Source organism: Macaca thibetana, chromosome 8 (genome assembly GCF_024542745.1).
Source record: "Macaca thibetana thibetana isolate TM-01 chromosome 8, ASM2454274v1, whole genome shotgun sequence".
Lineage (NCBI taxonomy): Eukaryota > Metazoa > Chordata > Mammalia > Primates > Cercopithecidae > Macaca > Macaca thibetana.
In genome coordinates, this window is record NC_065585.1 from 22,665,153 (window position 1) to 22,689,232 (window position 24,080).

At 38.3% G+C, this 24,080-nt stretch overlaps 1 long non-coding RNA gene across 1 annotated transcript in view; it reads left to right on the plus strand.

Moving 5' to 3' along the window:
- Nucleotides 1-24,080, plus strand: part of LOC126960619 (uncharacterized) — an 80,065-nt gene that overhangs the window by 53,102 nt on the left and 2,883 nt on the right. The window lies entirely within an intron of this gene.

A 24,080-nucleotide genomic window follows, 5' to 3' on the forward strand; every position in this document is an offset into this window, starting at 1 on the left:
ATTGATATAATTACCCACCATGGGAGATAATATAGACGTGAATAACTTCAATAGCATAGATAATAGTAAGAGCTTATAAAATAATTAGAAAACAATGAGTTTTGAGTATTTATTACCTTTGTTCAAAAATAAGTTATTTTTTAAAAATTAAGGAGCAAACATTAGAGGTAGTTATCCTGTCGACATCTGCATTGAAATGTTCATTGCCCTATATTTCAGCCCTATAGATACTTGTATTTAACAACTGTCTTACAGATTTCTAAAAATTTAACCATTGACTCTTGTTGAGCTGGTATGAACTGGTTCCAGACATAACTGCCTTAATCCCATCAGATGTTGTGACAGTGAGTGTGGGGGCTATACTTTTACTTTTGTGCATTCTAGGAGATTGAGCTTTTACTACTACTGTTTCACCCATTTCTCAGTTTTAGGGTTAAAAAACCATTGCCTCAACAAGTCCTGAAATGCTCGACTGAGGGCAGAAGAACCTTCCAGTTTATGAATAATGAGTTTTGAAATGGTTTGTTATACAGCAGTATGTAATCAATAAACTATATAGTAAGTTTTTGTCTGAGCATAAGTAGTCAAAGCCAAATGTAGGCTTGCTTAGGACAAAATGAAGAACTCATAGGTTCACGCATCAAAGTAGTGTTCAAAATCAGAATGTGGGATCAATAGGACTCTGGGAACACCTGCTTTGAGAAAAACAGAAACTAGGATCTTTAGCACTATTGGACACTGTGTCTCTCATCTCTGCTGTTTTCTGCATGTAATTTTTCTTTCTCATTATCTTCCTCCACCTCAGAGGTTTTAAGATTTTCATCTTGGAGTTACCACCACAAAGAAGGAATAATCCTTCACTTCCAGTTGAAATCTCAAGAAAAGATTTGAGATTATTGGTCTAACTTGGGATTGGTGTCCACCCATTGACCAGTGAACTGTGATTGAGGGAGTGGAAGTGGTGAGGCAGGTAATTATGATTTGCCCCCAAGACGGCTAGGCATCCACCCTTTAACTATAGAAGCTCACACTATACCATCTAGATGATGGAGTAAAGGTATGTAGTTATCCTAACAAGGCAAAGCTGTATATTATGGAGTACACTGCAAATGTTTTCGTATTACCCTAGTGATAGACAAGAAATTGTGCATAGCTATCTGGGAGTTTGTGTTTAGCAATTGTCTATTAATTTCATTATCCATCCATCCTAATGAATTGACCTCTGGACTCTTTGAGGTAAACAAAAAGATGAAGAAAGAATTCAAAATGGAAAGACTAAAGAGGCTTCAAAATACAAGTGTCTTTTAAACTGAATGTTGGAAAGTTTTAAAATAATCTATTCATTGAGACAGGTTGGCTCTGTCAGGCTGCAAATCAATTTTAATATAATAGTTTGTTCATATTTCTGCTTTCATGTGAAGTTAGACAAGTGCAGGTTTCAACTCTTGAGTAAAATCTAAACAAACTCTACCAATATTGCAGTTAAACCGTCTGAATGTGTGGGCTAGAAGTCAGGAGAAAGTGGAAGAAGAGACAAATGCAAATACAGAATTCCTACCATATAAGTGAGGGCAAACAGATTGGTAAAAATATGTTTCCCTGACTCTAGACTAGTGGTTAGGTGTGAACTATATGATACCAAGCATCTTTATCGTGAACTGAAGTGTGGTCCGTTGCAAAGAGTATGTCTTATAGCTGTAAGATTCAACATTTGTACCCAGTCTCTTTCCTTTGTTGGACAGTGCCTTGGTGAGGAAAAGCTTGCTTGATAGTAGTGCAGAGGGCAGGACTGGCATGGGGATAGAGTGCCTCTTATCCTGTGAAGGTGCAGATTGGAAGTTGTCTCCTGAAGAGGTGCCAGGGTATAGGTCAGCATAATATGTTCAAAATTAGGCTGCCTGTCCAGCAGTTAAGAAAGAGGGTTGACAAAGTAGGGCCGAAGCAGAGAAGGCCAATGCATCAGGTAAGTAGGCACAAAGCAGTCAAATAGACACAACCTGCAGGAATGCCACAGATGAGTGTGTTGACACCATAGTAGTGGCAACGTACTGCAGCTTAGGGCCATATTGCTTGGGAAATCCTGGTTTATTACAGGAACTGTACAGGATGGGCAGAATCAATCATAGTTGAGGCTAAATATATGCTTATTTGGCAACAAAGAAATTGGTTACATTTTCAGTTTATTTACATAAGTGGTGTTAGGACTAGGATGATGCTGAGATGAGCAGCAAAGGGTAAGGGCATGAAGGTAGTAGGTAACCTAATGTGTTGGAATGAATGAAAGAATGGGGAAAGATCTGCGTATAAAATGTTCATAAGCATGCCGGGTGCGGGGGCTCATGCCTGTAATCCCAGCACTTTGGGAGGCTGAAGCAGGCGGATCACCTGAGATCAGGGGTTCGAGACCAGTCTGGCCAATATGTCGAAACCCTGTCTCTACTAAAAATATAAAAATTAGCCGTGTGTGGTGGTGTGCACCTGTAATCTCGGTTACTAGGGAGGCTGAGGCAGGAGAATCACTTGAAACCAGAAGGCGGAGGTTGCAGCGAGCTGAGATCGTGGCATTGCACTCCAGGCTGGGTGACAGAGCAAGACTTCTTCTAAAAAAAAAAAAAAAAAAAGATATTGATGAGCAAATGAGGAAAAGCTGCCCATAATTATCATACTTATATACTGGTCTAAAGGTTGCTGCTGTCTGCCATCATTCCTTCCTGCTCTCAACTCCCCATCCTCAGGCTTTCCATGGCTATTTGATTATGGAGGTGGGGGAGGAAAGAGAGTTATGATTACAAGGATAGGATTTAACTTTGGAGTAGAAACTATTCTGTATTGTTTACCTATTTCCCAGGAGTGTTCTGAAGATTTTTACTGATGAGATAGTTGAGAGCGTTATACAAAAAATCCAAATGTGCCTTGTTTAAAATATTGCCTTCTTAGCCTTTCATTGCCTTTGGTAAAGCACAGATGTTTTACCATGCTTGTTTTTGTACTAAAATATAGATAAGATTCTACTTTAAATGACTATAAGTGACTCTAATTATAATTATTTCTTTATTCTGTATACATGTGCATTTTATACCGATTAAGGTGAATATCATGGAGCCTCTTAAGAAACATTCCTAACTTATGTGCTGTGCCTTAATTATTTTTTAGGGCACATATTTGTTGAAAGTGCTGGTGAATTCACTGGCTCTGAATTTCTTCCAAACATATTAAATCACCTTGTAGTATGATTAATCACAGTTGATTTTTTTTTATGAACTCATATCATATTTTGATTTAACTTACCATTTTTTTTCTTCTTGATTCCCTCTGCCCAATTCTTTTAATGAGAAACCAGATTCCTAGAGAAAATATTCCTTGGCACAGATGCCAATTCTCTGACACTGGTGGACTGCAATGCCGCTGTGCTGAATCTCCCAGCGGAATGGGGTATCTGCGGTCAGGTTGTTTTCAAAAGGTTGACACTGGGGCTCTGGCTATGATACTACGGTTCCATTCAGTCTTTTATTATTCCTGCTCTGTAACCTGACTTTGGTCCAGGAAGAGGAAATCCTTAGGCTTAATTGAAGACAATCAGCCTAAGGTCAGGAGGGTAATGCTAAACAGACTGGAGGTAAAGGTAGCATGGAAATAAGGAAGAAGGTAAGACCAGAGTGGATTCAAAGATTAGACTCAAAGATGTTAGCCAAATGCACCTGGAAGGCAAAATATGAACCCTAAAATATACAGAGCCCTTGGGAGATATAAAAATAAATCAAGCTTATTTGGTTTATTGCCTTTCCACTTCCCTGGTGGCTAGTCCAGCTGTTACCCCAGTTTGGGCAGGCGGCTCATATGCCTGAGTTTTAGGTGTTTATCATGGGGTGCCCTGCTAGAACAGCTGCTGGTAAAAGGACCCTCAATTCCTTCATTATGCATCAGCTCCCAAACTTCACAGTTCCTGATATTAAACTGCTTTGATTGGAGATTATAGTGTTTCATTTAAATTTTAAATGGCATGTTGCAATGTGCTTTTAGGTAATTTGTAATGTGCCTCTGGGCATAACACTATTTTAATGTTGCTGTCTAAATTACACAGGAGAGTGGTAATGCTTTAGATGCAAAGGAGTAACCAGCTTCATGTAGGATCTTCTTTCAGACAGCTGTGCCGCCCCTTGCACTCCTGTACATAACTGATAAAATACTGTATCAAAGTTACTGAATGTTCAAAGTGGATTCTCCTTTGCAAAGGCCATTGAGAGTTGGCTGTAAGTTTTCCCTGAAAGGTGGTTGTTAATACCATATTACACATGAGGAAACCAAAGGCATTTATATAAGACTCGTAACTTCGGAAGTACCAACAGAGTGGTCAAAAGCCAGGCTGTAGGACAGACTGCCTGTGTTAGAAAACTGGCTCCATCATTATCTATGTTACTCTAAGTAAGTTACTCATCTTTTTTGTTTCTCAGTGTTCATATATGAAATTAGGAATAATAGTTTCTACTTCGTATAGTGATGGAGAATGATGAGTTAATATTTTTAAAGCATTTAGAACAATGCCGGATACATAAGGATGATCAGAGTATTACAATAGATCCATGGTCTCTTATCTGAAACCCTAAGGGAGAGATAGGTTTTTGAATTCAGAATTTTTCAGATTTTAGAACAGTAATATGAAGCAAATACTATTTTACATAACAGCTACAGCAGGGTCGAGGGCACCCTATAATCAAACACTTTGGCAGTCTGCAACCCAATAGATGAATGATTGTTGTAAGTGGAAAAAAAAAAAAAAAAAAAGAAAATATAAATAGGCTTACATAAGTTCAGGCCAGATTTTGTCACTAAGTAATTACAAAAACCTTTCAATTTTCAGAGCCTTTTCGTATTTTGAAATTGTGAATAAGGTATTGTGGATCTGAATTAATATTGAGTGGTAGATAAATTATTGGAATCCAGAAATTTCCAAGCTCCAGGTTAGAATTTTGAGCCAAAACTCTTCCTTTTATAGTTTTGCAAACTGAAAACAGAGAACTTAGGTGGTTTCCTCACAGTCACACAGGTGCTCATGCCAAATAAGGGACCAGATCCTTGGCTTTCTGTTGTGGAGTAAAATGTTCTGCACTAAACACAAATGTTTTTTTTAAAAAAGGACACCCCTAAATGGTAATTCCATGGAATAATGCTTGATGAAATTTTTAAAAAAATTTTGGGAGGCCGAGGCGGGCGGATCACGAGGTCAGGAGATCGAGACCATCCTGGCTAACACGGTGAAACCCCGTCTCTACTAAAAATACAAAAAGAAATTAGCCGGGCGTGGTGGTGGGCGCCTGTAGTCCCAGCTACTCCAGAGGCTGAGGCAGGAGAATGGCGTGAACCCGGGAGGCGGAGCTTGCAGTGAGCCGAGATCGCGCCACTGCACTCCAGTCTGGGCGACAGAGCTAGACTCCGTCTCAAAAAAAAAAAAAAAAATATATATATATATATATATTATTATTATACTTTAAGTTCTAGGGTACATGTGCATAATGTGCCAGTTTGTTACATGTGTATACTTGTGCCATGTTGGTGTGCTGCACTCATCAACTCGTCAGCACCCATCAACTCGTCATTTACATCAGGTATAACCCCCAATGCAATCCCTCCCCCCTCCCCTCTCCTCCTGATAGGCCCCGGTGTGTGATGTTCCCCTTCCCGAGTCCAAGTGATCTCATTGTTCAGTTCCCACCTATGAGTGAGAACATGCGGTGTTGGGTTTTCTGTTCTTGCGATAGTTTGCTGAGAATGATGGTTTCCAGCTGCATCCATGTCCCTACAAAGGACACAAACTCATCCTTTTTTATGGCTGCATAGTATTCCATGGTGGATATGTGCCACATTTTCTTAATCCAGTCTGTCACTGATGGACATTTGGGTTGATTCCAAGTCTTTGCTATTGTGAATAGTGCTGCAATAAACATATGTGTGCATGTGTCTTTATAGCAGCACGATTTATAATCCTTTGGGTATATACCCAGTAATGGGATGGCTGGGTCATATGGTACTTCTAGTTCTAGATCCTTGAGGAATCACCATACTGTTTTCCATAATGGTTGAACTAGTTTACAATCCCAACAGTGTAAAAGTGTTCCTATTTCTCCACATCCTCTCCAGCACCTGTTGTTTCCTGACTTTTTAATGATTGCCATTCTAACTGGTGTGAGATGGTATCTCATTGTGGTTTTGATTTGCATTTCTCTGATGGCCAGTGATGATGAGCATTTTTTCATGTGTCTGTTGGCTGTATGAATGTCTTCTAAACAACCCCATCAGAAAGTGGGCAAAGGATATGAGCAGACATTTCTCAAATGATGGAATTTTTTTAAAAAAGAAAGGAATTCTGTATTCTTTTTTTGAAACCCGTTTCCCCTCCCCCACCACCCCGAGCCTTTACTATCCTAATGAGCTTTGTGAATCTATGAGAGGGAGATACGTTGTGCACCTTTCTTAAATGTATTTTACTGTAATTCCTTATTTTGAGAACTTCTCACAGAGCACAACGGGACATTCTGTTTCACTTTATTCGAAACAACAAGAGTTTTAATGATCACTGCACTGTGTGGATACAGGCAGGGTGGTGATTCCCATCATTATAAGCAACACAAGATACCGTTCTCTCTCTTAGACTGCATTTCCTTCCAAGGAGAGCTGCAGGCTCATCAAGCTTTATGAACTCCATGCTTCTAGATGAGGTTAGCTTGATTGAGAAGGCACTGCAATCCACAGTTAAGGCATCCAGGCATCTCAATGTAGCAATTTTCAAAAATGTAAAAGTCCCGATGATTTATGGACGACATTTCTACAAACCATGTTTTGTTTTGTTTTGTTTTCAAAGAATGTGGTTCATGGGTAAACCAAAAAGAAGTGAACTCATTCAAAACTGACTTCATCCAGTCTCCCATCCAATGACTCTAGTAAAGAAGCACAGTTTCCTTATGTTGTAGGATTTCAGTTCCATCACTCTCACCACAAGATGGTGAGGGGGTTGATGCTTACAACATCTGTGGGTAAATCCATGGGTTTGAAATGAAATGAACCTCCTGGTATGTATGCCCTCAAGTCTTCCAAAGAAAACATGGTTTCTTTTCATCTTAAGATATTCCAGAAATGTTGCTCAAGCCCTTAGAGATGAGTTGTTCTTCCTGAAATAATACCAGTTCTTCTGGACATGCAATGGGGGTGTACACTATGTGCTTAAAGCATTTTGTTCTACTAAGGTTCTGTTGGGAAAACTTTGGGTTAGGAAATGGCTGTTATGCTAAAACTTTAATAATGCCCTGTATTTCTCTGAAATCTCTAGTCCCCTAAATATTTACTGTTTATGTTTCTTTTATAAGCAACTGGCTTTTCTTCTAAGTTTGTGATGTCTGTTATTAAATAAAATATTGACTACTTTGGAAAGAAGGATTGGATGGATAGACTTTACCTGTGTTACCAGAAGCATGGTAAGTTGTATTCAAATGGACTCCTGAAAGAAGTAGTGCTTACTTGGCTGTACATTAGAATCATTTAGCAATCCTTCAAAGTATCTGATGCCCTGGGTAAACCTGAGTAATTATATCAGCATCTCTAGGGACAGGATCCTGGCATCAATACTTTTTAAAGTGTCTGGGTGATTATGTATGACCAAGATTGAAAAACACTACCTTGGTCCAGATGGTTTGTTTGTCCCATCTAATTCTAATACCTTTCATTAACTCTATCTCAGGGGTTCTAATCTAGTAGCCCTTGAGCTGAATCCTCTTTTGTTTGACCAGCACAGAACAAGGTTAAATATGATTGAATTAGAAAGACCCTAGGCAAGGTCTGCACTGCACAGTGGCAGTCTCAACAATCTCTTGTGTTATACCCGGCCACTTCTCACACTGAGGATACCTGTCTGACTCCTACAGGTATTTGATTTTGTGAGTCTTTAAAGATGAAAATATTTATTGTTTATGGAAACATAGATTCTCATTTTCTCCCCATGGCAGAGCTCCCTTCAGAGCAAAGAGGTGCTCCTGGGGTGTTGGGTAAATCGACACCCAAGATTTGGAGACAAGTCTTGGGTATCAGTTTACTTGTCACCTCCACTGACATGTGGTCAGTGGCAGCAGAATCAGACGGAAACTGAGACTTTCCCTGAGAGGAATCAATAAGACCTAACATCGCATCCCAGGGAGACACTAAGAGGAAAATAGTAGGATGCGTAATAAGGTTGGCAGTTGAGAGGGTTGAAAGCCAGATTGAGTTCAGATTCAGCAAGTTTCCAAGAGAAGCACTTTGAATCAGGGTGATGAGGATGGAGTCTTCTGTCTCCCTCTACCTGGAGGTGCCCTGTGATAGTGGCAGGGTGTTACAGACTTACCTGGCCTCTCGTCAGGGCTACCCTTCCATCCCATTTCAGGTATTGCATGTCAGTACACACCACAGCAGAGTCAGTAACCACAAGCATTTCAAAGGTATATTACTCATGCAGGGACAGGTAAGGTGAGGGGAGTTCTTGGGCAAGCGGATGCGCCAGCATGAGGCTCTTTGCTGTCTGGGATAAGTGAGAGGGTCTGGTCATGGAGACAAGCATAGCACAGGAGCCCTCTGGTGGGATTTTTGAATAATGCCTGTGGCAGACTAACTTCCAGTGGCCTGTCCCCATGTGGGGGTAGATGAAAGGGGCAGGCAGGTTGCTTTGCGTGTGTCTTAGGGGGATTGCATAAGTGAGTCAGGTAAGATATACAGAGAACAAATAATTAAGAGACCTTTCAATCTATGAATGCAACCCCTTTAATTGAACAGCCATGGCATTATGCATAAACACTGTGATCCCTGGGCAGAGAGACACAATAAACACACAAATAAATACACATTATATAAAGTGGTAAGGATGGGATTCAAGTAGCAGTTATTTACATACAGCAGTCAAGGAAGGGCTCTCTGATAAGGTGACCTTTGAAAGGAGCCCAAATGAGGTGAGAATGAGCTTAAATCTATCTGGGAGATGAGGCAGAGTGTGCCAGGCAGGAAATATTAAGTACAAAGGCTAAGGGGAGCAACCTGGCTGAAGGGAGGGCAAGGATGCCCGGGAGATTGGAGTGGAGGAAGCCAGGGCAGGCCAGGGAAGACTGAGGTCAGAGAGGGCATTCCTATGGGTCTATAATGCTATAGTAGGGAATTCAGATAGTTTTTCCTTTTGTTTTTATTTAGCATGAGAAGGAAGCCATGGGAAGGTTTTGAGCAGTGGAGAAGAACAATCTGATTTACTGCATACAAAGGAGTAACAATTTGTGGTATATATACACTTATTGCAAAAGGAGTTGTGGAAGGGAGGAATGAATTTGGATCAGAACCATGAGACAAGGCTGTAAGAAGAAGGGAGATAAATTCGTTCTGCTTCTCTTCCTGCATAGACCCTATAAAGAAATACTGAAGTTGGAAAATTGTCATGTGTTAATTTACCAAAGATGGGGTTTGTTGCCTGAAAAGTAAAGAAGAAAAATTAAGCATTCCACATAAAAACATTTACTGGGGAAGAGGAAAGATGGACAAACTTGAAGCACTTCCAGAATGGACACAGTCATGTTGATAGAATGATTGTCCTTGGCAGTTGCAATCAACTGTGTAAATCTAGTTTGGATCAGTCTGAAGTGCATCTGTTGTAAAATCTTGAATTTACTTTCAATAGGGTGTATGTGTGTCTTATTGTAACCCTTGAATGAAAGATAGCTATGGTACTTCCTGCTCTATTTCCTGAGGCCTGTGGAAGCCCTTACAATCATCCCACAGTATCCACAGGGGATTGATTCCGGGATGCCCCCAATACCAAAATTTATGGGTACATAAGTCCCTTGTATAAAATGGCATCATATTTGCATAAAACCTATGTGAATCCTCCCATATACTTTAAATCATCTGGAGATTACTTATAATATCTAATACAATACTATGTAAATAGTCATTATACTGTATTTTTAAAAATTAATATTACTTTGTATTATTCTATTATTTTTTTCCCCAAACATTTTCAATCCACAGTTGGTTGAAACTGTCATTGCAGAAGCTTGGATATGGAGGGCCAACTGTACTTCTTTTTGGCTGAAGCCCTTCGCTGGGAGCATTGGTCACACATCTAGTTTCGGTCCCCTTCCTTTTCATTTCCTTAGTCTATGTCTATAACTCCATTTCTTAGGTTGCCCCATTTGTGTTCATGATGAGATTTATGCAAGACTGGGCACTTTTGTTTTGGAGCTGACGATACATTAATTGCAGAGTTTTCTTTCTCTTCATCTGCAGTCACTTAAAAGTTCAATCTTTCCAAATTTCTACCTTATCTAAGTTCTGCAACATATTTGTACTCACCTAATTATTTGCATCTGAATCGCTACTGCACAAACCCATGCACAGTGAATGCCTTGGGTGTACAACTCTCAGGGCTGCAGAGGTCTCAATGAAATGCTCTGTGCCCATGAATACCTTCTACAGTTTTTGCTACTTCTATGGGATAATTTTGTTTTAAAAGACACTTTTCAACTTTTATTTTAGATTCATGGGTATATGGGCAGGTTTGTTACCTGTTATATTGTGTGATGCTGAGGTTTGGGATATGAATGATCCGGTCACTGAGGTACTGAGCATAGTACCCAATAGTTAGTTTTTCAACCCTTGCCTCTCTCCATCCTTCCTCTAGTCCCTAGTATCTATTGTTTTTGTGTCCATGAGTATCGAATGTTTAGCTCCCATGTTTTCACTTATAAGTGAGAATATTTGGTATTTGGTTTTCTGTTTGCCTAAGATAACAGTCTCCAGCTGCATCCATGTTCCTGCAGAGGACATGATTTCATTCCTTTTTACAGCTGCATAGTATTCCATGGTATATGGGTACTGCATTTTCTTTATGCAGTCTGTCATTGATGAGCATTTAGGTTGATTCCATGTCTTTGCTATTGTGAATAGTGCGGAAATAAACATATGCATGCATGTGTCTTTTTGATAGAATGATTTATTTTCTTTTGAATATATATCCAGTAATGCGATTGCTGGGTCAAATGGTAGTTCTAAGGTTTTTGAGAAATCTCCAAACTGCTTTCCACAGTGGCTGAACTAATTTACATTCCCATCATCAGTGATGAAGCATTCCCTTTTCTCTTCAATCTCACCAGCATCCGTTGTTTTTTGTCTTTATAGTAATAGCCATTCTGACTGGTGTGAGATGGTATCTCATTGTGGTTTTGATTTGCATTTCTCTAGTGATTAATGATGTTGACCATGTTTTCATATGTTTGTTGGCTGCTTGTATGTCTTCCTTTGATAAATGTCTGTTCATGTCTTTTGCCCATTTTTTTTAAATGGGGTTGTTTTTTGCTTGTTAATTTGTTTAAGTTCCTTATCAATTCTGGATATTAGACCTTTGTCAAATGCATAGTTTGTGAACATTTTCTCCCATTCTGTAGGTCGTCTGTTTACTCTGTTGATAGTTTCTTTTCCTGTGCAGAAGCTCCATAGTTTAATTAGGTCCAATTTGTCAATTTTTGTTTTTGTCTCAATTGATTTTGAGGACTTAGTCATACATTCTTTTCCAAGATTGATGTCCAGAATGTTGTTTCCTAGGGTTTCTTCCAGGATTCTTGTAGTCTGAGGTCTTACATTTAAATATTTAATCCATCTTGAGTTTATTTTTGTTTATGGTGAAAAGAAGGGGTCCAGTTTCGTTCTTCTGCATGTGGCTGTCCAGTTATCCCAGCAGCATTTATTGAATAGGAAGTCCTTTCCCTATTGCTTATTTTGTTGAAGATCAGATGGCTGTAGGTGTGTGGCTTTATTTCTAGTTTCTTTATTCTATTCTGTTACATTGATCTATGTGTCTGATTTTGTACCATGTTGTTTTGCTTACCATAGCCTTGTAGTGTAGTTTGAAGTTGGGTAATGTGATACTGCTAGCTTTGCTTTTTGCTTAGACTTGCTTTGGCTATTTGGGCTCTTTTTTGGTTCTGTATGAATGTCAGGATAGTTTTTCTAGTTCTGCGAAAAATGACATTAGTAGATCTATAGTAATACCATTGAATCTGTAAATCACTTTGGGTAGCATGGCCATGTTAACAATATTGATCCTTCCAATCCAGAAACATCATGTAATGTTTTTCTGTTTGTGTCATCTATGATTTCTTTCTGCAATGTTTTGTAGTTCTACTTGTAGAGATCTTTCACCTCCTTGCTTTCATATACTTCTAGGTATTTGTGTGTGTGTGTGTGTGTCTGTTGCTATTGTAAATGGGATTGTATTCTTGATTTAGCTCTCAACTTGAATGTTATTGGTGTATAGAAATGCTGCTAATTTTTAGACACTGATTTTGTAACCTGAAATTTCACTGAAGTCATTTATCAGTTCCAGGAGCCTTTTGGTTGGGTCTTAATGGTTTTCTAGGTATAGAATTATACAATCAGTGAAGAGAGGTTGTTTTACGTCTTCTTTTCCTATTTGGATATTTTTTATTTCTCTTTCTTGCCTGATTTCTCTGGCTGGCAGTTCCAAAAATCACTTTTTGTAATGTGGAATTAATTTATTTTTGTAGAAGATGTCTCAAATACTTCTTGGTTCAAAATGCTTTCATCTTTATTTTTAAAAAATCTCTCCCAATTAAATGTCCCTTCTGCCTAGCTTCGAAGTTGGCAGTAAAGCTCCCTCTTTGTGGCTTTACAACTTTATCTTTCCATACTTCCACTGTATGAATCATGTTCATCTGTGAGGTATGATGAGCTCCTCACTGCTGTGGATTTTAGCTAAAACTAAAATTCACAGCAATGCCGCTCTTGCTGCAAACATTGGGATCAGCCTTGACTATCCCGTAACATTGTATTTCTGATTTTATTCTTTTCCTTTATCCTACCAATTTAATCTGCAGTCATTTCAAGAGAAGTCTGTTTAAAGGATATTCACATTCTGGTAAGGTTCTTTTTGAACTTTTATATGAAATGTAATATGTCATATATCTAACACATTGTCTTGCATGGAATATACATTCCAGAAACATCTTTTGATTCTTATAAATTCCTCCCATGCTACTCCTCTTTTTCTCCTACAGCCTTAACTCAGAGGTACTTTTCATATCAGGTCTGATGCATTAAACCCTTGATTGGTTTTCTGCCTTGCCTTCTCTGGGTCTTACCTCTTCATGAGGACATAAGCTCTTAGAAAGCAGATACTTTCTCTTATTTCAATTTTTTTTTCATTGTCACATACAATGCCCACCATATAGTAGGTTCTTACTGAGTTTTTTTAAATTTAATTTTTTAATTTTTTATTTAAGAAATGGTGCTCGCTCTGTAGAAATACTCCAAATCAGAATTTTCCAAAGTAAGGAAAATTCTGCGAGGGTCTCTCTTCAATATTCTCTGCTTAAAACAAACAAGTTTCATGAGCAAATAATTATGGGAACTATTACAAACTGCACCTCTATCTTGGATATTTGTAGTGGGCTTTAGATATCAAAAGCTATAGAAAAAAAAAACCCGCTTAACTTTAACTCTTATTTCCCAAACATATTTGACTATAGATTTTATTTTTAAAAACAGCACATATTGCTCTCTTTTGGAATTATTAATAATATTTTGTGTGCCACAGTTTAGGAAATGTTATTCTAAATTTTCTATTTCCAAAACAGCTAGGGAATGAATATTGTCACTTATTGAGTCAATTAACTTATTAAAATAAGTAATTCAGGTTTCTGGCCCTCCAGGTTCTAGCTAATAAAGTATGCATAAAAAGGATTTGCAGCAATAGTGGTCAAAATGTTATTTTAATTAATGGCCAGTCAGTGCCAAAATACTTCCAAATTTATGACCGTGGTAAGCTCTGTTGAAGAATGTGGATGATAGTATAGGACATCCTATTCTTTTTCCTTACTGAATTGCAGAAAACCAGGCCCATGAGTGTCACAGATATAGACACAATAGTCCTGTGCTTTTACTACCTGGATTCTGGAAGTATCATCACCTCTGGACTTCGTAAAGATCTAAGGAGTCATGCAGAACCAAAGACAGGGGTTGGGAGTTGCTTTGCACTTGAGTTAGAGAAACTTTGCTCACCAGTATCAAGGTGGTTAGAGTCTCAGAAATCACATTGATTGCTTCTGTTACACTGAAGAGATGGAAAAATAGATGGATAGAGGAATCAAAAGGTTTGATTGAGTATACTTTCATTTGTAACAAAATAGGAGCATAAGAGAATAAAGGTTTCCTTCTTTCAACACTTTCCAACAATTTGTATTTTTAGCCATTTGGGCTGAGTAGCTGTTCACTTGGGGAAAGGGCCTGCACTGAATCACTGCAATTGCAGTCTTATTTTTATGGGGGTGGTTTACTGCATATATACTTTTAGTCTTCTATGGCCATTGGAAAGTTTAGCTTTTGCCCCCCAGAAGATACTAAAATGCATTACAGAGAATATTAATTAGATTTGGCCTCTTTACATAATCCCATATTTCTTGGAGATTTCGTTTATTTATTACTTTTTAAAAATTTTTGTCAGATTGAGTTATTTTGGAGAGTCACTCTTTAGGTTCTGAGACCCTTTCCTCAGCTTGGTTGATTCTGCAGTTGACACTTGTGACTGTATTCTGAAATTCTTGAAGTAAGTTTTTCAGCTCTATTTGATCAGTTTGGGTCTTTGCCTTTCATCTCCTTGTCATTTTATTGTATTTCTTAGAATCCTTAGATTGGGTTTCAACTGTCTCCTGAATCTCGGTTATCTTCCTTCCTTTCACATTCTGAATTCTATTTCTTTTATTTCAATCATTTCAGCCTGATTAAGAACCTTTGCTGGGGACCTAGTGTGGTTGTTTGCAGGTAAGAAGGTACTTTGGTTTTGGAGTTACCATAACCTCTGAAGATTGAACCAGGAATAAATTGAATCCCTGAACAGACCAATGAGGAGCTCTAAAATTGAATCATTAATAAAAAGCCTACCAACAAGAAAAAGTCCATGACCTGATGAATTCACAGCTACATTCTGCCAGATGTAGAGGAGAGCTGATACCATTCCTACTGAAACTATTCCAAAAAAAAAAAAAAAAAAAAAAAAAAAGTGAGGAGGAGGGACTCCCTCCTAACTCATTCTATGAGACCATCATCATCCTGATACCAAAAACCTGGCACAAACACAACAAAAAATAGATCTTCAAGCCAATATCATCAATGAACATAGGCACAAAAATTCTCAACAAAATACTAGCAAACTGAATCCAGCAGCATTATCAAAATGCTAATCCACCATGATAAAGTAGGCTTTATCTCCAGGGTGCAAGATTGGTTCAACATATGCAAATCAACAAATGTGATTCATCACATAAACAGAACTGAAAACAAAAACCACATGATCATCTTAATAGATGCAGAAAAGGCTTTCGATAAAATTCAACATTCCTTCATATTAAAAACCCTCAACAAACTAGGCAATGAAGGATCATACTTTAAAATAATAAAAGCCATCTATGACAAACCCACAGCCAACATTGTACTGAATGGGAAAAAGCTGGAAGTATTCCTCTTGAAAACCAGAGCAAGACAAGGATGCTCTCTCTTACCACTTCTATTCAACAACTACTGGAGGTTCTAGACAGAGCAATCAAGCAAAAGAAAGAAAGAAAAGCCATCAAAATAGGAAGAGAGAAGTCAAACTATCTGTTTGCAGATGACATGATCCTATACATAGAAAACCCCCATAATATTGGCCCAAAAGCTCCTTGTTCTGATAAATAACATCAGCAAAGTCTCATGATACAAAATCAACATACAAAAATCAGTAGAATTCCTATACACCAACAACATCCAAGCTTAGAGCCAAGTCAAGAACACAATCTCATTCACAACTGCCACATAAAGAATAAAATCCCTAGGAATACAGCTAACCAGAGACGTGAAAGATCACTACAACAACAATTACAAAACACTGCTCAAAGAAATCAGAGATGACACAAACAAATGGAAAAACATTTCATGCTCATGGATGGGAAGAATCAATATTGTTAAAATGGCCATACTGCCCAAAGCAATTTACTGATTCAATACTATTGCTACCAAATTACCAATGACATTCTTCACAGAATTAGAAAAAATATTTAAAAATTTATATAGAACCAAATACAAGCTCACATAGCCAAGGCAACCCTAAGCAAAAATGACAAAGCTGGAGGCATCACATTACTCAGCTTCACACAATGCTACAGGGCTTCAGTAATCCAAACAGCAAAGTACTGGTACAAAAACAGATACACAGGCCAATGGAACAGAATAGAAAACTCGAATTGCTCATCTACAATAATATAATCTTCAACTAAGTTGACAAAAACAAGCAATGGGTAAAGAACTCCACATTCAATAAATAGTGCTGGGATAACTGGCTAGCCATATGCAGATGATTGAAACTGAACCCCTTCCTTACACTATATACAAAAATAAACTCGGGCAAGGTGGTGGGCGCCTGTAGTCCCAGCTACTTGGGAGGCTGAGGCAGGAGAATGGCATGAACCCGGGAGGCGGAGCTTGCAGTGAGCTGAGATCCGGCCAGTGCACTCCAGCCTGGGCGGCAGAGCAAGACTCTGTCTCAAAAAAAAAAATAAAATAAAATAAAATAAATAAATAAAATAAAAAATAAACTCAAGATGAATGAAAGACTTACATGTAAAACCTAAAACTATACAAATCCTGGAAGATAACCTAGGAAATACCGTTCTGGACATAGGACTTGTCAAAGATTTTATGACAAAGATGTGAAAAGCAATTGCAACAAAAACAAAAATTGACAAATGGGACCTAATTAAACTGGCAAGTTTCTCCAGAGCAAAAGAAACTAGATATTTTCTCCTATTCTGTAGGTTGTCTGTTTACTCAACAGAGTAAATACAGAGTAAACAGACAACCTACAGAATGGGAGAAAATATTTGCAAACTATGCATCTGACAAAGGTTTAATATCCAGAATCTATAAGAAACTTAAACAAGCCAACAAGCAAGAAACACACAACCCCATTCAAAAGAGGGTAAAGGACATGAACAGGCACTTTTCAAATAAAGACGTACATGAAGACAATAAGCATATGCAAAAATGCTCAATGTGACTAATTATTAGAGAAATGCAAATCAAAACCACAAAAACATATCATCTCACACCAGTCAGGATGGCTATTATTAAAAAGTCAAAAAATACCAGATGCTGGAGAGGTTGCAGAGAAAAGGGAATGCTTATACACTGCTGGTGGGAATGTAAAAATTACTTCAGTCACTGTGGAAAAAGAGTTTGGTGATTTATCAGAAAACTCAAAGCAGAATTACCATTTGACCTAGCAGTCCTATTATTGTGTATGTACCTAAAGGCATATAAATTGTTCTACCATAAAGACTCATGCGTGCATAGATTCATCGCAGCACTATTCACAATAGCAAAGACATGGAATCAGCCTAAATGCCCATCAATGGTAGAGTGGATAAAGAAAATGTGGTACACATGCACCATGGAATGCTACATAGTCATAAAAACGAATGAGATCATATTATTTGCAGCAACATGGATGGAGCTGGAGGCATTATCCTAAGCAAATTAACACAGGAACAGAAAACCAAATACCACATATTCTCCCTTATAAGTGGGAGCTAAATGATGAGAACTCAGACACCAAGAGGGGAACAACAGACACTGGGGCCTACTTGAGAGCGGAGGGAGGGAGTAGGGTGAGGATCAAAAAACTACTTATTGGGTACTATGCTTATTACATAGGTGGCAAAATAATATGAACACTAAACCCCTGTAACATTCAATTTACCTATACAATGAACCTGCATATATACCCCAAATCTAAAATAAAAGAATAAAAAGAATGCTAATTAAACTAACTTTAGGCTCACCCTGTACCTCATGGAAAAAAAAATTCCCTATTTACTCTTCCACTTAACAACCTAGTCATGTTGTCTGGTGTAGCTTACCATAGAATACTGTATAAGTATATTGTGCATGTGCAAAAGATGGCGTAAAAATCCCCCCATATAATTCACTCTTAACAATATAAAAGTGTCCTGGTGAACAAGATAAATGATGTTCTGATTATTGTTTTCCCAGAAAGAAATAGAAATGAAATGTCCTGAAAACATCCAGAGAAGTTAAGATCAAATATTTTTCATTTTTAATTACATATTCTACTCAGTCTACACTCAGAGGGAATAATGATTCTCAAAACTGGTAGGATTTCAGAATATTTTCTGAGGTATATTTACTAGTAATCAGGCTTGCTTGCCCTCAATGATTCTAATATCTTGCCTTTATTCTTTCTGTCTCTTTAATTAGAAGGATAGGAATTTCTTCAGATTATTGTACCCTTCAGCCAAGTAGGAGATAGAAAGTCTCCTACCATGAAGACAGTTTACTTTCAGACAGAATGTGGAGGGTTCATCTTGACTAAACGAAAAGAACCTGCATTGTATCGTTTTCAATTACTTCTGCTCAATAAACTGCTCAATAAGCTCCTTCATTCAATAAACATACATTGAGTTTCTATCATGAATTAACTATGTGGTAAAGAGCAGGGATTTGCTATCTGCGCTTGTGGTACTTAGAGTAACAGTGGATTTTGCAGAATACACAAACGATTATTTGCAGCTGTGGGTGATACACTTTCAGAGAGGCAGAGAGAAATTGGGTGTGTCAAAAGAAGAACAAGCATAATGATTATGACTCTGCCAATCATATCAAGTGGATAACAGTGGGAAGAACCAAGTATATTGCATTTGAAGGTTAAGTAGGCATCTGCCCTTCATGGTCACTATGTGAAGAAAACATAAGCCCACTATGAGTGGTCCTAGGGGACAAAACTAATCACGGTGGGGAGAAGTAACAAGGAGGCAGTTTAACGAGTGGGGAAGCTAAGTTGTGCAGGCACAGAGTGGACTGTCCTACTGATTGTGGAACTTCCAGTCCTCAGAAGTGCTCAAACAGTTGCTGCTTATATTTTTGACAATGCTGTAGAAAAGATGCTGAATAAATAAGGAAATTGAGCTAAATAACATCAAGGTTCTTCAAGCTCTTATGATTTAACATCTGTAGATGCTAAGGGCTTGAAGAGCACATCTTAACACCTCTTATGATCTGTGTCAGTTCAGATCCTCTGAGAAATAGACACCAACATAGAGTTAGAAACACCTGTGAAGGATAAAGGGGAGAAGCAGCCGGAGTTGTTGGAGAGAGCCTCTGACTGTGAGGCAGGTCTGACTCCTGTGAGGGGAGAGAGGAAAGGAAGGGAGATTGAGTAGAAAGATTCTCATGCTACAAGGTGCCTTTGAGAAAGTCTCAGCCAGGCTGATGGCAAGCTCCAGAGAAAAGATCACCAGCTAGAGGAGGCCCACACTGGGTGGGAATGGCTTGACTATGGCACCCCTGCTGTACTTGGTCACTGATTGGGGGCAACTCAGTGACAGCATGTCCTCAGCATGAACACCACAGTGGATCAGAGAGCACAGTAGTTAGACACTCTCCACTCACTCCAGTCCTCACACCAGGTTCTCTATTGAGGAGAACCTGAAGAGCACACTCCTATGACTGCCATGTGATCTCTAGTGCCCAGCAGAGCATCTTACATATGGCAGATATCTAGTAAAGGCTTGGTATGAATGAAGGTATTAATGTATTTGTATTTCAATGTCTTAGCCAAAAAGCTGCTTAGTAGTGAATTTTAATTATTGTATAATGAGTCTCATTATCTGGAGCTGAATTCAGTTAGGCACATTGTGGACCCCAAGGAAGCCTAGCGCTCTGTATTCTACCTTGAACTGAAATGGACAGGGTGAGGAGGAATAGGAGGAGTTGCTCACAGCGAAACTGTCTGACCTACCTTGAATTTCACATACATTAAAAGCAAGGACCAAGAAGGAACAAGCTGTAGGAAGACATCCCAGTCCTATGAGGGGATGTAGTCCTGGATAGTTTGTTTTCACTCCCAGCTATGTTTCACTCTGCCATTTCATTTCTGGATATATCTAAATTTAAAAAAAATTTGATTTTTTTTTCCCCCTGGTCTTTGACTTCTTTGGTCTTGCCTTTGGGGTTCCTCCCTTTCCTTCTTTCTTCTGCCCTCCCTGGCCCCCATCCACCCTTTATTTAAAGCTTCAATAAACTAGCTTCCTGATCAAGTCTGAAACTGTCTCCAGTACAGACCTACTTGGCTGGGGTCCAACCATTTTTAATGAGAAAATAAACATATGTCCACTGTTTCTGTGATTGAATTGATGTTTTTATGAAATCCATTGCAAATCAGTTTTTAGCCAAATCAAGCTCTGGTAGACTTGTTACTTATGTTGACTTTATTCTCCTTTCTTCTCTATCATAAAATGTTGGTTTGATTTCAGTTCTCATGTCTGAGGAGAAGCCAACCCTTGCCCAGCTTTATAGGCGAATCTGAGTGATCTTAGGATAATCTCATCTTCTGTTTCCAATGACGGGTTCAGGAATGCAGGGCTAAGCCAATTATCACATGACATTCCTTGGGTTGCCTGAATACATTCCTTGGGATACATTTAGGATGGACCCATAACCCCATTCAAGCCAGTAAGACTTATAAGAAAGGTAGCTGGAGCTTTCAAGAAGTTTATTTGCTCTTAAAGGAGGAGTTACAGGAAGAAATGACCTTCCTTTACATGGATGTTGTCAGAATGTGAGGTCTGGAACAGCTGAGGACATTTTATCAGCTTGACAATAAAGACTACACACGGAAGTTGGCAGAGCCTTTGTGTTAAGTTTGCAAAACAAGTCATCTAACTTTGGGACTTCCAGTTCTGTGAGCTAATGCTTTTTCAGGATGTTTATGCCAGTTCGAATTGGATTTTCTATTACTTAAAGGTCAAAGACCTTTTCACTTATGTACAGCTTAATATTATTAATATCACAAATAGAAGGCTGTGGTCCCTTGAAGTCCTAGAAAAAATATGTATATATCCCACTGTCTCTCTCACGCACACACACACACGAACACACACACATACACACACGTACACACAAGTGTATGTATATCTATCTATCTATCTATCTATCTATCTATCTATCTATCTATCTCTATCTATCTATCATCTACCTGTCTGTCTATCTAGATACATTCTAAGATTGTAAAGAGCATCAAGGAGAAGCATTACAAACTTGGGGCCTAAGGAAATGTAGAAATACCTGGAACTTAGAAGAAGAGGCATGTGTTATCTTTAGCACCAACATGTGATTGGGTAAATGATAATGAATGAATTTCCAGACTTCTATCACCATGTGTTTAATAAGTCATACAAATGGCAGAAAAAGTATTTACATTGAAAAACCATCTTTGTTCTGGTGAGGAGCTATCTTTTCCACTAGGAAGATCATCTAGTTACAGCTTTGCTTACTTCATTCTGCTTCCAAAGAAGCCTATCAATCATTTCCACCCCTGCACTGGTAGTGGCTGACAAGGAAAAAATTGAAAACAGGACAATATCTTGCAGAAAATAATTAGCAAAGATTAAGAATACCATGGTGCTGTACAGAAGCTGCTGTTGATAAGGCACAGAACAGTCATCTAGTGACAGGAAACTGGGCAGAGAGGTGATGGTGAACTCTAATATTGGGCTGATGCAAAAGCAATTGTGCAATTACTTTGATAGTTCAGCTTTGAAAATGGCATGCCTTCTTCTGTCTCTGTTGTATTGACTCATATAGAGCTGATCTTTTAAAAACACCAGTGGGGGATTGTGTGGATACAGTCATGTATACATAAAAATTTAAAGGAGAAACTTAATATTCATTTTTTGTTGTGGAAGGGATCCCTAAGAAGCAATTTCCCTATGATAACTCCTGGTTTTATATTGCCGAGGGAAATGGTCACTCTTTGGAAAAGGACTGTGTAAAGGAATGCTCGTTTTCTTATTCTGATTGTGCTTTATACCTTTCACAAGTTTAGAGTATCATGTCACAAAGCAATGTATGTAACCAACTTTAGGGAGTGAAATCAACTAGAAGAAATTGGGGAAGAAGACAGCGCTATGAGCAGTAATAGGGCTCAGGACAAGCCTAAGTTCCATTGCTGCTCCAATATCCTCCAATACTAGATTTTTCATCTCTATTTGGCAAAAGAATTGGGAGCTGCAGGTTGTTGCTATGGATATCAATCACTATATATATTATATATATATATGATCTAATGTACCTGAAAATGTTTTATAACATTATATATAAAACTAGGAAATTTTAATTATTGCTTGAACATGCAATTACTGAGTACATTTTGAAGAATGACTACATCTAGAGGGTTGCTAGGTGCCAGAGATACAAAACACTATAAGACAAATTTCTACCTTCTATTTTCTAATGATCTGGTTAGGAGTATTACAAAATAGCATTTGTAAAACAATGAGTAAGCAAGGGAAGGAAAATAATAGAGCTTGGGGAAACAGATTAAAACAATATAATAAATATGATTTGATTGTAGTAGTTTTAAAAATTCCACAGTTAGTTTCTATGTTCCATTTGTTATACTATAAAATGTGTTTATAATAAAGGAATTTTGTTGTAGATGATCCACAAATACAGTTGTCATCAATCTCTTCTCTATCTGTATGTATGTTCTGCTTCTTACCTTAAGACGTGGGACCTAGTTTCTCCCTTTGAATCTGGGCTTGTTTTTCTTTTTACCTGACAAGGTCTTGCTCCAAGTTCAAACTCCTGGGGTCAAATGATCCTCCTGCCTCAGCCTCCAGAGTAGCTAGGACTATAGGTGTGTGTCACCATGCTTGGCTATTTTGTTTAAATTTATTTTTTGTAGGGACAGGGTCTTCCTATGTTGCCCAGGCTTGTCTGGAACTCCTGGACTCAAGCAATCCTCCCACCTTGGCCTCCTAGGGTTGGGATTAGAGGTATGAGCCACTGTTCCAGGCCTGTGCTGGTTTTAGTGACTTTGTTGGGCAATCAGGTGAGAAGGAATTAATACTTGGATTTCTAAGTCCAAGGTCATAAGCATCCTTGCAGCTTCTGCCCAACTGAGGCCATTCGACTGACAGAACCATGAGAGACAGTCACGTATTTTAAGTTACTAAGTTATGAGACATTTATTATGTGTTAATTGTTAGCCACAACAGAAGCTATACTGAAAACAGGATACTGCTGTAACAGAAACCTAAGTCATACAGGCATTAGCTTTGGAACCAGGTGGCTGGAAGAAGCTTGGAGAGCCTTGAGGAGCCTATAAGTGAAGGTTTCAAGACAGCAAAGAACTTGTTATTAGAAAATTGAGAAGAAAGGACTGCATTATGGTGTAGCAGAAAGTGTGGCAACACTGTCCTCTAAAGTAACATGGAAAATAGAAACATACCTAATGAACTGGTGAATTTTGTTAAGGTGATTTTCAGACAGACTATTGAAGGTATTACTGGTTGCTTTCAGGCATATATGATAAGGTAAAGCTAGAGAGAAATGGACTAAAAAAAGGAACTGTTTGGTTTTCAAGTAGAATTTAGGGAAAGTATAAACGAACCATGGCTTTATGGGTTTTAAAATACAACTGTTTCTATTCCCAGCCTTTTCACAGAGTAAAAGGTTCTTAAAATAAGAAATGACTCGAAAGCAAAGATTAACTTGTGGGCATAGTTGCAAGATCTTTTACTTAGACTTCAGAAAGTTTTAAGGGCATGCCTCGGAGACCCTCTTCAATTAGACACATCATAAAGGGCATTTACCCTCAACAACCTAATTCTAAACCCAGTTCAGAGAGGGTAAAGTTTCAAAGAGATTTGTGGGTGTAACTTTTGTCTGTTGAAATAAATTAGAGGATTCATAGGAGATCCACACACTTTGTAAGAGAACCATATTGTTGAAGTTCTATTGGATTGAACTTAAAAGGACAATGACAATTCAAAATGAAAAGAGCTCTCAGGACTCCAAACTTTTCTTGGATAAGAAGAAAGCTGTAAAATCTATTCAACTGAAAACACAAGGTATTTGTTTAAAAAAAGGAAGGATGACAGAGTAAAATGTCAACAATCACAAAGTCCCAGGCAGCAGGACTGCATCATCATCAAAGAAATGGTGATATATGC